A 17,655-nucleotide genomic window follows, 5' to 3' on the forward strand; every position below is an offset into this window, starting at 1 on the left:
TATGAAAACACTAATTTAAAAAGTTATATGACCCCTACATTTATTGTAACATTATTTACAACAACCATGGAAGCAAACCAAGTGTTTATCAGTAGATGAATGGGTAAAGAAGTGGTGTGTGTATATATAAAATATATAAAAAAAATATATATATATGTACATATACACATATATATACACATATATATACACATATATATACACATATATATACACATGCAATGGAATATTACTCAGCCATAAAAAAAGAATGAAATCTCGCCATTTGCAACAATATGCATGGGTCTAGAGAGTATAATGCTAAGCAAAATAATTCAGTCAGAAAAAGATGAACACCATATGATTTAAAAAAGGAAAAAAAGAAAAAAGAGACAAACCAAAACACCAGACTCTTAACCATAGAGAACAAACAGGTTGTTACTAGAGGGGAGGTAGGCGGGGGGATGGGTAAAATAGGTGAAGGGGATTGAGAGTACACTTTTCTTGAAGAGCACTGAGTAATGTATAGAATTGGTGAATCACTATATTTATACCTGAAACTAATATAACACTGTATGTTAACTATATTAGAATTTAAAAAAAGATATGCAAATGTCCAATAAGTACCTGAAAATCAGATACTCAACATTATCATCCCGCAGGGAAATTTTGTGGAGTTGTAAGACTGTTTTATAAATCCTGGATAGATTTCAATTAAATCTGAAAAACATAGTTGAAATCACAAATATCAGGGCACCTGGGTGGCTCAGTTGGTTAAGCGTCTGCCTTTGGCTCAGGTCATGATCTCAGGGTCCTGGGATCCAGCCCAACAGCAGCCTCCCTGTTCAGCAAGGGAGTTTGCTTCTCCCTCTCCCTGCCGCTCCCCCTGCTTATACTCTGTCAGATAAATTTATATATATTTTTCACAAGCCACCTACATACTTTACATGCACAATTAACTTTAAGAACTGATGTCCTTATTTGTTATGCAGTTAATAGTACTTGATATTTCTGATTTCATTTTATTAAAGATTTTATTTATTTAAGTATCAAACATCAGAGTATAAGAAGGGAAGGGTAACAAAAGAACAAAAAAGGAACATTTTTATTTCTAATAAGTCATTTTTCCTAATTTGTATATATTGCAATAAAAATCACTTTGTCCAATACTGTTAATAAAAATATATCAGAATGTCTTGAAATATTAACATATGTCCCCAAGTTCTTTAAATCAATTAAACTGATGTCTATAAGTATCATACATTTATTAAATGATTCAAATATTTTTGAGTATCTATTAAATCTAAGACTCTCTTTTTCATTCTATCAGTAAACAAAACACTTAGAGAAAACTAAGTTTTTATTATTTTAATTATCTAAGAGTTCATAAATTAAAATATTTTTTATTAATATTTGGTCTTATATTGGTAAAATATAAAAAATTCAATTAAGTTTATAGAAGATTTCTAGGTTCTAAACACTATGTTTACTTTTTTTAAAAGAATTTATTTATTTATTTGACAGAGAGAGAGCATGAGCAGGGGGAGCAGCAGGCTCTCTGCTGAGCAGGGAGTCTGATCCAATCCCAGCACCCTGGGATCATGACCTGAGCCGAAAGCAGCCGTTTAACCGACTGAGCCACCCAGGCGCCCCTATTGTTTACTTTTCTAATGAAAAATGGTTACATGAATTGAAATTCATCTAGTTGTTAAAAAGCAGCCAATTCATCATACCAGTATTTCTCTCTTTTTTTAATATGGTCACAAGTTTCTTTTGCATACACACACACACACACACACACACACACACACACACATACACACATACACGCAATCTTTAAAACCAGGTGTGGACACATACCATCCCTATTATTAATTATTATATGCTAACTGGAAAAGGAATGATATTCTAGAAAAAGATAGTAAAAGGGATTTTTTTCCCTTTCTATATGTTTTTCAATTTGAATTTTTGCAATTAAGCGTAATTGATTGATTTAAAAGTATGATTAAACAGAATTATATGAGTTGTTTTTGGCAATGAAGAATCATGGAGAGTTTGTAGGGTGACAAGCATCATAATTATAGTTGTGTTCTATTTTGTTTTCCTGATGAGCTATATAGGATAGACTGGCAGGGGAAAACAAACAAACAAAAACTGAAGAAAGCAATCCAAGTTAATTATCCTGATCCAGGGACTAACAGTGAGACTGGAATGAACTGGATGCATATGTGCCACAGATGGATTTTAATTCATCATTGTTACTAAATAAATGTGTGAAATCAAGGGGAAATATATTCGATACAACCATGTTTTTCGGTGTGAATGATCGGGAAGATCTTGCTAATGATAATTTAAAAATAAAAGAGAAAGAAAAATTAGAAATCTTGTTTTTTTAGACTGTGCATGTGTGTGCAATATATGAGAGGAAGGAGAAAAAGAGACAGGTCATTTTTGACTGGCCTGTAAAATTTCAAGAGAAAGAAGGAAAAAATAAGAGAAAGAAGAATTGAACTTCGGGACGATGAGAGCCCATGTATCATTTGTTAACCTGAGTTCTCTGAGGTAAATTTAGAAAATAAAGTATAAAGAATTCACATGTAAACCAGTCTGTGGCAACTCATGATTTTATAGTATACTTCCATTTATGTTTCTTTTGCACATTGAATTATAATGGAAAATGAAAGAAATACACACTAATTTACACACATATTCTCATATGTTCACACTGCTCTGTGTAGAAGGAACAATTTGTAATAAAATTGACATCTCTAAAGTCATGAAGAGTTTTCTCCTTCCAACTGTATTTATATGCATAGAGTTGATATTTCAGATATTTTTGTGGTGAGATAGTCTTTTGGGACTTCAACTACTGGGGATAAAAGAGTGTGATGTTGATAGAATTCAAAATGCTGTTTGAAGAGGCATGCAAAAGTGGATCTCTCTTATTACCTTCATAAAAATTATGGAAAATAGCAATCTTATGTCAATTATATTAAATACACTTATTTTTATATTTTCTGCACAGGGCTTTGAAATTTTAACAAGATTTAAATGTAAATGATAAGCTATCATGATATGATTTTAATAGCACCAACACATCAGAAAAAGATAATTACCATCTTACACTTTCAACCATCCTTGGAAAATTTAAAATATGCAGTTGAGTTTAGGCATTTGGTAGTTGTCTAATATAGAACATATTTAAATATAAATGCTTTCTAAATACAAATCACTGACAGTTAAATATGCAGTGTTCACAAATAAGTATTCGGCCTCCAAAACTCTGCCATACATGTGTATATCAACATCTATCTTCAGTCATAAAAATATAGGATTGATTTAAATACGTTTAGCAAATGGCAACAATGCATTAAGCTAAACTTAATAATAAATATGCAGATCACACAATACCCAAGGGTTAAAAAGAACATATATATGTAATTTTAACACAAATTTGCTATTATCTTAGCAATCTACAATAATCTTCATTCCCATGCTGGTCTCCATAGTAATGGCATATACCTGCGTAAGTCCTGTTCATCTTAATACTAGCTAATGAAGAAATGGTCAACATCTGTCAGCCAAAGTGAGCAAAACATTAGGAGAATTTTAAGATATAATTGTAAAACATTGCTGAGGACCGAGGCATACAGTGCTGTCCTTTGCCTTGTTAAAAGACTACAATCATTCAACAAATGCTTATTGAGTTCCCACTCTAAGTAGATACAGATCTATGCATTGGAATATCAGGAGAGGATAAGAAAGGTTACCGCTCTGCACAAAGTTTGTTCTAACAGCTGGAGACATGCAATAAATAAGAACAGACAAGATACATTCATCCAAGTACTGTGAAGAAAAAGACGGATTTTGTGTGTGTGTGTGTGTGTGTGTGTGTGCTTGTGTGTACATGCACACACAGTATATGGGACAGAGGGGATGATTTGAGCTTTCATCTAATGATGAGACATGATGGAGGGAACAATGCCCATGGAGACCATAATGTGTAAATGCCTTAGGATTATGTGTATGTGCACTCGAGTGCATGCCTGCACATGTAACATGTGGGACTGAAGGGAAGATTTGAGCTCTTGTCTAATAACAAGAAGTAGCCAGCCATGTAAAGACGGGGTTTTGGGAACAATGTCCATGGAGGGAATAATATGTGTAGTTATCAGTGCCTTGATGCTGGAAAGAGATTGGCATGGTTGAAGGAGAGAAAGAGGGCAGTGTTCATAGAACACAGTGAGAGACGGGAAGAGAGGGAGAAAGTATAGGTAGCCATGTCTCACCCAATTCTTGTTTCTAGTATGAAGTCACTATTCCTGTTGAATTCTCAAGTAAATTCTAAGGTGACGTACTACAATTATTACAGCAGTATATAGTTAATTATCTCAGGAAAATTCTTAATAATATTTTGTGAATATAATAGCAATGCTTCTAAATCTTCCCATAGTTATTCAGTCTTTGACTTACAAACACAATTTCAAGAAAGTAAGGTAATAATGTACACATATTGGAATTTTGTCCAAATGTGTAGTGATTTGAAAGACATGTTTAGTACTGGTGTGTTTATTTCACTAAGTTAATCCTTTACTCCACTGTAGTCAATAAGTAGTTAGATTACATTAACTTTATCACAAATTTTGTCCTAAGAAACTGCCCAAATGGTATCTCTCATTATGCAGAGTTCCTTTTATGTTTGTTATTTAAAATTTTTGGTTAAATTTCTTATGCTAGATTTTTTACTAAGAACATCTGGATTAAGAGTGGGAAGATACATTTTCTCCGTTTCCAGTTCATTTTTTCTCTCTCTCTCTCATCAGATAATAGAGCCATATCCCAACCCAGGATGGAAATATGGAAAAGCCAAAGTTGGAATTTTATTCTAAAATTTTAATCTTAAAAAAAAATAAAAGAGGTTTTAGAGTCAATTGATGAATTTCATAGTAGACTTGAGAGCTCTACAGATAACAGTTTGGGCTAAGTATTGTCCTGATTATGTGAGATAACCATCTGCAACAATCAGTGAAGCAAAGCAAAACCTCAATAGTTAAAGCATTCTGAAACCACTTCAAAGAAAAATCAATCTTCCTTTTCGCATATACCTACCTCCCCTTTCCCCCAACACACTTCCCAACTTACTTGTAAGATTATATTTGGCCCAATGTTACTCAACACTTTCAGAATCACTAAAGGTTGTATCTTCAGTTGGTGTTGCACAAATGAAAGGTAAGAAGCCCTGAAAGTTTATGCCATGCAAATAATTCATTGCCTAAATATGTCCACTCAGTGTTCCCCTCTGTGATATTTTTACCTTGAATGTACTCATGATAAAGTGAGATTCCATTATATGATAAAACAACACATTTGATATTACGATTCATGATACATTTCATACAATTCAGCCAGGTAACAGGTACCAAGGGGGAGAGAGAGAGTTTTGAGAAATAATTTTATATACATACATATATTGAAGCTGATTTTAAGTCTGTATCTCCAACCTATCAGAATTTTTCTGGGATATATAACAAAAGTAATATAATAATTTATGTGATGTTTATATGATGAAACTAACACATACATATATATATATATTCATACAAATAAAAGCTAAAACACTAAAAATGTATTACAGAACAATTTATTAATAACTTTAATGAATGGTATCAATTATGAAAAATAATAGTTATTTTAGGTATTTTTAAAAGAATAAGCTTATGGTAATGTATAATTGGAAGAGGGAGGCATTTTACATGAAGGAAATGAAAACATGGAATGAGGAATTAAGTGGTAGATGACCAAATATTTGACTGACATAGCAGTGTTAAGCAAAGTAATGGCAATTGTTCTTGCCAAATCAGAAATTTTTCTCTCAGTCGACTTTCTTTCAATCTTCTTGAAGTCCTCCTTTCTTTGCTTCAGGGACTGTACACTTCCCAGGCCACCTTTTTTTCTAAGCATACATCTAATTTTTTACATCAAATCTTGTTGCAGGTATTGCCCACTGATTGCCTCCTGAGTCAGTCTTTAACTCTCTCACTTTCGAAGTTTCAGTGTAGAAAATGTCTTGTCATCTACAGTAACTAACAGATCATCTCTCTTCAATTTATTTCTTCAAATGTTAACAGAGTTCATAATCCATATCAGAGCAATTAATTAAAACTGGTACCTATTCCCAGCTTCTCTCCTTACATTTTCTTAATCTACCCAACTCAAGAATTGGACAATAATTTCTTACTCTCTTCCTCATCACAATTAGTATTTAACATTTATTAACTTTGCTTTGAAATGTCATCCACCATTTCCAGCTCTAATATAATCTTAATACATGCATTTATCATTTCATTCCATATTATTATAATGGCCTACTAAGATTTTCTGATTCACTTAATCTTTTCCATTCTGGTTTACAAATTGCTAATCTGTAAATGTGCTTTCTTTTCTCATCATGAATTGATAGTGCTTCAGAGTACTCTCCAGTGCCAGGTCACAGAAACCTGTGAATCAGAGCCAATTGTAGGCTTTAGGATCAAGTATCAGGAGCAGGATAAAATAGTTATCATGAGTCTGAGATCACTGTGGTAACCTCAAACTGACAGTTGAGGCAAGAGTCCAATTTTGAATATATCAGCTAGATTGGTATTCAAATATTTAAGAGTGTTACAGGGCACAGACAAGATTAACAATTAATTTTAGGGGTAGTAATATATCCTTCTCACTGCTTTGTCCTCACATGCATGGGTTTGTGTGCACACAGTTTTTCTCTGTAATACTTCTATTTCTGGCACAATTGAATGTTCCAAAAGATAGCTTCCATGTGTAAGTCTTTATTAAGCATATATATTTGATTTAGGAAAAGGGACCAAACAACTCTTTTCATTCACAATAGTTTTGATAAATGAATTGGAAACAGAGGCATAAAGACAAAGAGAGGTGAAATTATTTATTAAATATATCAAAGTAGGTCAATAGAGTACAAACTAGATCCAAGTCACAGGGGAAGAAGAGGTGTGGGAAAATGCATTTAAATTTTTTAAAAAATAAGGTAGCCCAATATTAAAAGTCTCTTGCATGTGGGCCAGAAGTCCCAAACTCTACAAGATTTCAAGATGAATTTATATTGATGGTTAATAAACTGTGTTGCAGGTAAGCCTTCTGGAGCTGCCAAGTAGGGCAAGGGTTGAGGCCAGAGGGGAAAAAATGAGAAGGAACTCCAAGCTACCTACCCTATCTTCAAAATTGCTGAATTGTTGTACTTTTATTTGTGTTACATGTTCAGTTGAAGGAAAATAAATTCCATTTATTTAAAAAGAAAAATGTGATAATTATTTCAATGCCTGGGAACTTGTAGAAGTGGATCCTGAATAATGTTGAAAATTGGGTGAGAAGTTTCTAAGATTTAGTTTAAATTCTACTCTCTGGGATTTATGTTATTGCAGTCTCATAACTCCAATGAATTTATCCATAAATTTTTAAAATGTAATCAAATATCAGGAAGTATTTGAAGAAAGCACTTCATTTTTGCCATAAAATTCCTGATGGATACCTGGTTCTGATCCTTATTATTAAGAATCAGTGAACATTGGAAAATGACCTTATGAACATTGGTAAATGACCTTAGATGAAGGGTACAAAATGATCTCTTTGTAAGACTAGAAAGCCTTTGAAAAGATTCTAATTATTTAATGACAAAATCAAAATACACAACTTATGTGAAGTTTGACTCAGATGCATCCCTAAGCCAACTTAGGAAAAATGGAACATCAAGCAAAGGTTATCTTCAATCCTATCAGTTTGGGCTTCTATACTTCTCTCCCTTTCTATGATGGGTACTTTGGTGTAACAAGTCTTTATGGTTCTTTTCCTTCATACTTGCCAACCACCATACCCGGCATCAAAATCAGCATTCTCATATATTTAAATCATTATTTACAGTAAAAGTATTATTAAGTAACTACATATATGTTAAAGTACTTCACTTACCAGGGATATTTGCATTTTTAATAACAGTTTATGCTATAGAAACAGAAGGTCCTGAGTTTTTTAAATTAAATGAGGCTTCTATAAATCTGGTATACGACTATTCGGAATGGTGAGCAGTGGGGAAAATCAAAAAGTCAGTGCCACTTTTAAGACACTAAGTCATACAAATCACATCTGAAGTTCAAATATAGAGCTTGGCTATACCCTGTAACTAATAAATGATTCTCACTGGTCCCTAATATATCATGCTTCTTTCAATGAAAAACACTTAGCTTATACTGCAAACCCTTCCAAGATAGTCCTTAAAACTGCCTAAAGAAACAATGATAATAATAGTAACAATAACACCAACCACAATAGCAACAATAGATAGGGATTCCTGCATGTGTTCTATCACTCAGTTACTAATCTGAATTTTAATCTCTCACACCTGTAGCTCGTCTTCTTATACAGATTTTCCCGCTTCTAAAGGACAACATGCATACATAGACAGCAATGTAAAAACTTAATAGTGGTTTTAAAATATCACCTATTTTCTCTATTAAGAATAATTATGGCTTTTAATTTTAGTATATTAATCATACTTAAGGATTTATGTTTATTTCTATGTTTTGTATGGTAATTATAGTCCAATGATTATTCATATTTATTTCAATGATTAAAGTGTTTCAATGTACATAAACGACTTCTACATAACAGTTTTCCTATTTTGGAGTTTTGAATTTTATTAGCTTTTGGTTGCCTGGATGATACCTAAAATTCAGACGTCAATCTGCTGAGAAATGTCTTCTTTCATTATATTTTTCATATTGTGTTTCCTCCTTTTATTCTAGTTTATTCTCCAGGAATATCAATTATTCATAAACTGGAATTTTACTCTTTTAATCTATTGACCCATTTCTCACTATTTTTATCCCTTTTTTCTCTCTGCAGTTCATCTTCCATAGTCTTTCTGATCAGACTTTCTGTAGTACAGTGTGTCCCACGTGCCCTCATTTTTTTAGTATTTGAGCAGAATATTCATTTCCTAACATTCATTTTCTGAAATATCCAACTTCTAAGTCAACTGTTTTTTTGCCAACTTTCTTTTGCTTTTGTAGTTAACATTTTTAAAAATGTTTCTCTTGAATGTTATAGTCTTCATATTTTTGTTGTTGAAAAAAATTCAAAGTCTTAATGATGTCACTATTTTCCTTTTTAAAAATGTTTATTAATCATGAACATGAGGCCTAGGTTTTCTGCTGCAAGAGAAGAAATGTTTCACTGTTGCATAGGGACTCTTCCAACCTTGTGTTCAGCTACAGAGCTGTTTGATCATTTACATCAGTCTTAGGACCCAAGAGCCAGTGGAGACTCTGTAGGGTTCTCACATATGGGCAGACCTACAGAGCAAAGTGTTGTCTCTGGATTTGACAAAACTGCTATTCTTTCTAGTTTTCTGTTTAAAATGACATCAACTCTAGATAAGTGGTTTGACTGTGTGGGACTCTCATTCTGGTGACACTGCTCAGTAGATCACAGACAAACTTCACTACATCAAGGAGATGTTTCCAACCAGTTCATGTTTCCAGTTGCCAGGTGTGCTCTTGGGGGACTCACACCAAACGCTGATCTAAAGTGCCTAAAGAACTTCTAAGGGGTGCACACACATCTATCCCAGTTTTCTCTAGCCACTAGATTTACACCACCAAGTTAGTGATTATTTATAGGGTTCTGTTAAGCCCTTAATGAAAGCCATTCACAATCTTTTTTGCTAATATTTTGCTTCAGTCTGTCCCTATAGGTATTATGCATGACAAATTTTATATTTAGTCTATGGCATGCATCCCTCACAAAATTCCACAGTTAACATAGATTTTCTTCTTTATGTCCCTTTGAATGTTTTAGTCAGAATTTAGTAGGATGACATTAGGTTTCTATTTTACTCATAAATCCCATGTGTGGATTGAGGGGCATAATAAAAGATCTCAATCTGGGCATACTGAAGTTGGCACAAACTTCATAAAGGAAGTCTAATACAGAGGGAAAGGATAATCCAGTAAACATAAAGAGCACGGAAAAGGGCTATTTAAAAGGAAGTGACATATAGAGATTCTAGCAGGTAGTAAAATAAACAATTACCATCAGGAAAGTCTATAAGCCATGAACAGACATTTCTCCAAAGAAGTCATATAAATGGCCAAGAGACACATGAAAAAATGCTCAACATCACTCATAATCAGGGAAATACAAATCAAAAACACAATGAGATAACACCTCACACCAGTCAGAATGGCTAAAATTAACAAGTCAGGAAACAACAAATGTCAGCAAGATGTGGAAAAAGGGGAACCCTTTTACACTGTTGGTGGGAATGCAAGCTGGTACAGCCACTCAGGAAAACAGTATGGAGGTTCCTCAAGAGCTTAAAATTAGAGCAACCCTATGACCCAGCAACTACTCTACAGGTACTGACCCCAAAGATACAAATGTAATGATCCAAAGGGATACATGCACCCCAATGTTTATAGCAGCAATGTCCACAATAGCCAAACTGTGGAAAGAACTGAGATGTCCATCAACAGATGAATGGATAAAGAAAATGTGATACACACACACACACACACACACACACACACACACACACACACAATGAAATATTACTCAGCCATCAGAAAGGATGAATACTTACCATTTACATTGATGTGGGTGGAACTGGAGGGTATTATGTTGAGCTAAATAAGTCAATCAGAGAAAGACAATTATCATGTGGTTTCACTCATATGTGGAATATAGGAAGCAGCACAGAGGATCATAGGTGAAGGGAGGGAAAACTGAATGGGAGGCGATCAGGGAGAGAGATAAACCATAAGAGACTCTTAACTATGGGAAGTGGGCTGGGGGTTGCCGGAGAGGAGGTGGGCGGGGGTTGGGAAGACTGGGTGGTAAGCACTAGGGAGGGCGTGTGATGTGGTGAGCACTGGGTGTTAAAAGAAACTGATGAATTATTGAACACTATATCTGAAACTAACGATGACTAATATGTTGACTAATTGAATTTATTTATTTATTTTAAGATTTATTTATTTACTTGACGGAGAGAGACATAGCGAGAGAGAGAACACAAGCAGGGGGAGTGGGAGAGGGAGAAGCAGGCTTCCAGCTGAGTGGGGAGCCCGATGCAGGGCTCAATCCCAGGACCCTGGGATTATGACCTGAGCTGAAGGCAGATGCTTAACTACTGAGCCACCCAGGCGCCCTGGCTAATTAAATTTAAATAAAATAAATAGAAAATAAAATCCACTGGAGCAATGGAAAAAAAAAAAAAAAAAAGGAAAGTCTATAAGCAAGTAGCAGGGTGTTTGCCAGAAACAAATGTATAGGGTCAGGATTCAAGACCCTGGAGACTGGTAAGATCTAAGCAAAAGTGGCTTGAAATTGGGATCTAGCTACCACAATTACAGGATACAGGCCACAACAAGTCAATTTTCCAGAACAGAACTAAGAATGACTTATTATAGAATTCTGATCTAAAGTACCTTAATTCTTTATAAGTAGGGTCATGATGACACTGACAGTTTAGGGAGAGAAGATGACTTAGCTTGGGGAGAGGAATGATACAGAGACAGACACTGATATTTCGCTATAATATTAACTTCTGCAATACTGGAATCCAAGTGATAAGAATCACAAACAACTCACTGGTTATAGTGAATAGTATGTTAAAAAGAAATTGAAGTTTTCTGGGTTTATCCAATAACTCATCTCTTATTTTCCAAATGCTATATTGCTTCTCATATATGATTTGTATTCTTTAAAAAACACAGTTCTTCATTGTCCAAAGCTCTACTGTTTGCTTTTAGCATCTATATTATACATATTGAAATTATCCTTAAGTTATATTAAGAAAATGTTCTCTATCACATAGTGATATTGAGTTTGCTATTCAACATGAACATAAGGGTTTTTTTCATGTTGTATCAATATATAAATTTTAATAATATGTCTACAAATGATTACATTTTCCTTATATTTTATTCCTTTAATAAGTACTTGTTTTATACTGTTTGAATGCATAATTCTATGTTATGATATATTGAATTATAAAACAGAGATGTGATTTCTAGCCCCCAAAGGCAACATTATATAAAAAATAGCATTCAAATTCAAAACTATGTATGAATAACTAATATTATATAAATTGACCTGGGAAGATTGGCAGTATGACCATATAAAATTGCTTACACACAAATGAGTATAATTACAAAATAATAACCTATTAATAACATTATTCATAAGAAGTTTATAAAGCTAAAAATTCTTGTGGAAGGAGAAATAATAGCACTTATTACCATAAGGAAAACTTCCTTAATTGGAAAATAGATGAATATATGTTCAGTGCAGAAAATCTCAAAGAAAGGACAGAAAGAATGGTTATGTTTATTTAAAATTAAATTCATTAAAATTAATTTCACTTTTCTGTTCCTTAAAGAATCATAAACCCATCAAATATATTCACTTTATTATGATATTTTTTCAGAATAACACTGATTTTGATATATAATTAGATACATAGAAGGAATTAAATTATTTTATAGATCACACATACTAGCAATATGGACTAGTCCTTAAATTATTAAGAATTATTTATCAAAACAAACTAAATGAAATTAAATAATTTTGAACTAATTCTCTTTCAATTAAATTTATTTAACATTTTACTATTCTTTTCAAAAAAAAATACTGGATCTCAGGCATCCTTTTTTATTCAGTTGAAAATACACTGCAACAAAAGAGAATAATATACCTAAAACATAAATTTTTTTCATCTAGTCATTCTCTTGATAAAGAATATTCAATGGTCCCTTCATTGCCCATTAAGTAGAACCCAGAGGTGATGGGCATTTAATCTTAAAGTTTTATCGACCTTAGAGGTCATCTTGTCTGAGAGCCTACTTAATGTATATATCACCTCTGCATTTCATCAACACAAAGGGTGAAGTCAGGGGAGTTAATTTGCATCTGGGTGGTGATCATGGCTCTAATCTCAGGGTGACTGGGGGCTGTCAAAGGCTCTATTTACATAAAACCAGCTCTTGGCACTTGAATGATGCCACTACACTGTAGCAGAAAGAATTTGGGGATTCTGGAATTAAATAAAACTCTACTTAAATCCCAGGTTTTAAGCAATTACACACTGAGACTGAATACATGCATGCATGCTAAACTCTTCTTTAATTCTTTCTGTGCATACAGCCTGATTGAATTTCTCAGCTTCTTTGTAAGTTACAGGTAACCAAGAGACTAATTTCAAATCAACCTGAGTGAGAATGATTTGCACTGCTTTCAGGTCTTAAAACCACCCAAATATTATCTTCCACGTTTCTCCCCATTCATTCATTGGCTGAACGCAAAGGACTTTCAGGCTATACAGGAGAGAAAAGCTACACTATAAGCCTGGACTTTCAGGCTATACAGGAGAGAAAGGACTTTCAGGCTATACAGGAGAGAAAGGACTTTCAGGCTATACAGGAGAGAAAGGACTTTCAGGCTATACAGGAGAGAAAAGCTTCACTATAAGCCTGGGTCTCTACATGATCTAGAAACTGCCTGACAATTAAGAACATCATTTTTTAATTTTACTTCATTATAAATATATTTATAATTATGTACTTAATTATAAATAAATTACAATAAGTGTTGTGTTTGCTATGGAAACTAGTGTCATTTTCATTAATGCAGTTGTAATGTGAATATACCACCTAAATAGGGTTATTATAACATTAAATAGTCCATGTATTGCTAAGAGTAAGCATAATAATGCTCAACTTTATGCTTTATAACTTTTTACTGTTTGTTCCCAGAAATTCCGTCAACCTGGCCAGGTTCAAGACTATGGTATATAATAAACCAAGTTTACTAATCCTCCCATATTAAGACATTTTAAATCTTTTAAAAATCATCATTGTTATTTTCTTCTGTTTCACAAGAATACTTTTAATTTATTTTTTCTTTTTAATTTATTTGAGAGAGAGAAAGAAAGAAAGAGGGAGTAGCAGAGGGAGAGGGAGAAGCAGGCTCCCGACTGAGCAGGGAGTCTGACATGACAGAGGGCGCCATCCCAGGACCCTGAGATCATAACCTGAGCTGAAGGCAGACGCTTAACCAACTGAGCCACCCAGGAGCCCCCCCTTTTTTTAATCATTAATTTATTTCTTTGAGATAGAGCAGGAGAGAGAGAGAGGGAGGGGAGGAAAATTTCTTAACCTTCCCTTGTATACTGTTATCATTAGCCTGAAATTCTACCTGGAATATCCATTTATAAAGCAAGGATTAGTTGGTCCTCAAATATATGCTATGTGCAATATTCTAAGAGCACCAGGGATATAAAGATAAAAAAAAAAAACTGTAAATCAAAGTCTACTATAAAAGGCAATATAAACAGATATGATACTTATATAACGTGGGCTATAGTAAACATACAGTTCAGTTTTTAGTATCATAAACAATATAATTGTCCAGATATACTCTGAACTTTGTAGAGTATGATCAAGGTATCATTTCCTTTAGGACATGATATTTATAGCATTCACTCAGTCACACAATAAATAAATACTCAGTGAGCATCTTCCAAGTGACAGGCACTGGTAGTATTTAGAATAAATACATACTGTTCATGCCTTTATGGGGCTCATTGGTTAATTAAGAGATTACTGAATGAATAAAACAGCCTAAGGAATGTCAATAGAGTTTTGACACATATTTTAATCCCTTGTTCTTTTCTTCCCCTTTCCTCTATCTCTTCTGGCCATAAAATAATTCTCTAACATCTCTATAGTTTTATGCACCACTAGCTCACAGAATCAGTGAGACCCAGGTACTCCAGCACAGTTTAAGCTTATTAGCATTGCAATTGCCACCAAAATATAGAATTTGTCTTGTCAAATGGTTGGACCATAGGACAATGAGAATAAAAATGAAAGACTTAGCTATAATAGATTTTTAATAAATAGTTGACATGATTTGGTGGCAGCAGGACAAAAGAGAAGTAGCAAAAATTATTCTGATTTTGAAGCATGAAAAATATTGTTATCATTAATACAAAGAGTGAAGTGAGTAAATAATCTGCATATAGGTGGTAATGATGGCTTTGGGGTCTGATTTGGACAACCAGAAGGAAACATTTAGAAAGCAGCTCTAAAAAATGGTTTTGAAACAAGGAACATCTGATAACTAAAGTACTGAAGTGACATATCAAGACAAACTATAGAAAACAGAGGTTAATAACTACAAATCATTTCATCCAAATAAGTGATTAAGTGGGACAGTATTCAAATCTTTGTACTTCTCTAACTTAGGGTGATATACCTAGGGGTCCTAGATGGAGGTGTGCCTTTACCCAACCAGAGCATACATGCTGCAGAAGTTAACTATATTGTTGTTAAATATTTAAGAATAAATTATCAGTCGGTGGTCCATCAGGAAAACAAAACTATTCTAGGTATTTCACAAAAAATGATTTAATATAGGGTATTAAGTATTTACAAGACCATTCAATGCATTGTAGGAGTGAAGGTTATTAGCTCTGCAGTATCTGGACACTAAAAGTCACAGCTGTTATAATAATAAGGCAGGAGGTTCACTGGGGAAAGCCACAGGTTGATGCAAAATTTCTATCTGCTGAAACCAGTACATATACCTTTTACTATCAGAGTAAATAGTCTTCCATTCTCATTGGTGGAATCAATGCTGACAAAGGAGTTGGATCATCTAGACTTTTAGCTCTGTGTTACAGCACAGAGAGCAGGAATAGAACTAAATACCAAATAGGAAATCTGGTACAGCAGCATTAGTTTGTTGGCTATTGAAGGCTATGTTTCAAAGAAGATGTGGTTCAATATGGTTGAGTGACCAAAGTGCAAGCTGAATAACTCAATTTTACCTCTTTACCCTAGTAGTGATCAGGTTTGTGAAAGCCAACACAGGAATCTCTAAAAGTTTAATTTTATAACAAGGTATTTAGTCAATTGATTATGAAGGAAGATGTAATAAGAACAGGAATTTTTAGTGGTTATTAGTTCAATATGTTACTCCGCACTAGATTATATGTTCCTTGTGAGTAGGGAGCTTCTCACTTTTGATCATAAGTTCACATGAGCCAAATGGAGAATAAAAAAAAGATGGCTTTTAAGGTTTTATTCATGTTATTTATCTTTATGAAAGACCTTTTCCTTCTCTGCAAATATTTTTTTAAAGATTTTATTTATTTATTTGACAGAGAGAGATAGTGAGAGAGGGAACACAAGCAGGGGGAGCTGGAGAGAGAGAAGCAGGCTCCTTGCTGAGCAGGGAGCCCGACGCGGGGGCTCGATCCCAGGGATCTCAGGACCCTGGGATCATGACCTGAGTCAAAGGCAGATGCTTAATGACCAAGCCACCCAGGCACCCCTCTGCAAATATTTCTTAATATAAATATTTAATAAATAAAATTATGTAATAAATATAATTAAAAAGTGTTTAATAAATAAAAGTATTTCTTAATAAAAATAAGTATTAATAATTCCAAAAATCAATAGCAAAATGGAAACTCAGGGTCAAAATAGTGAACCTAGAGGGGATAATCCCTAAAAGGATTATTGAATCATCAGAGAAAAATGGATTTGTTTTTTGTATGGTTTTTAAGTATAGTGTATCATGTCTTATCATACACTATTTGAAAAACTAGGAACAGTATATTCATTCACCAGACAACTTGAATCAGAAAGCTCAATTAGGGGCACCTGGGCAGCTCAGTCGATTAAGCGTCTTCTGCCTTTGGTTCAGGTCATGATCCCAGGGTCCTGGGATTGAGCCTCGCGTCGGGCTCCCTGCTTAGCGGGGAGCCTGCTTCTCCCTCTCCCATTCCCCCTGCTTGTGCTTGCTCTCTCTTTCTCTCTGTCAAATAAATAATCTTTAAAAATTAAAAAAAAGAAATCTCAATTAAATTTAGAAATTTAATTGAGAACACTCAAAATTCAATTTAAACTTTAGGAGCAGTGTCCATTAATAGGGGATCTATTAAATAAATTACATGCTGTTAATAGTTAGCCATTAAAATAAATAATGTTAATAGCATGAGAAACATTCACTAAGTGTTTACTTTGTGGAAAACAGTTTGTTAAGTGCTTTATTTGCATGAACTCTATAAATAATTTATTAGGAATATTAATAGTATTTTATTATATAAATTTATAATATAATAAAATCTCTTAAAATAGAGATACTTCTGTAGAGAAAAAAAGTAATACCAAATAAGCTTTTGATGGAAGGTTAGACAACATTAAGTATTTTACAGCCATTTGATATGAATACTGGGATGTCCTCATTCCATGCAAATGGAAGTTTTTAATTATATGCAGAATATATGTACTAAGACCATTTTGTTAATTATTTTTACTGAAAACTCTACATACATTATCAATTACATATTCCCTTATAGGAGAAAATTATTACTTACAATAAGCTCACAGTAAACATTAAATATATATCATAAAAACTAAAACAAAGAGTCATTCATGCCTATTACATTCCTCAGTTTTCCAACTTACAAATGCTTAAGTAATTCTCAGCATACTTAGGATCCGCTAGATCAAATATTGATTCCTATTATAAAGAGAAATCATTTCAAAATATAATTATGATGAAAAAATGAGAATTTTGGAATTTTATTCTACA

Source organism: Callorhinus ursinus, unplaced genomic scaffold (assembly GCF_003265705.2).
Source record: "Callorhinus ursinus isolate GAN/ISIS: 27379988/994484 unplaced genomic scaffold, GSC_fseal_2.0 scaffold3, whole genome shotgun sequence".
NCBI classification, from domain to species: domain Eukaryota; kingdom Metazoa; phylum Chordata; class Mammalia; order Carnivora; family Otariidae; genus Callorhinus; species Callorhinus ursinus.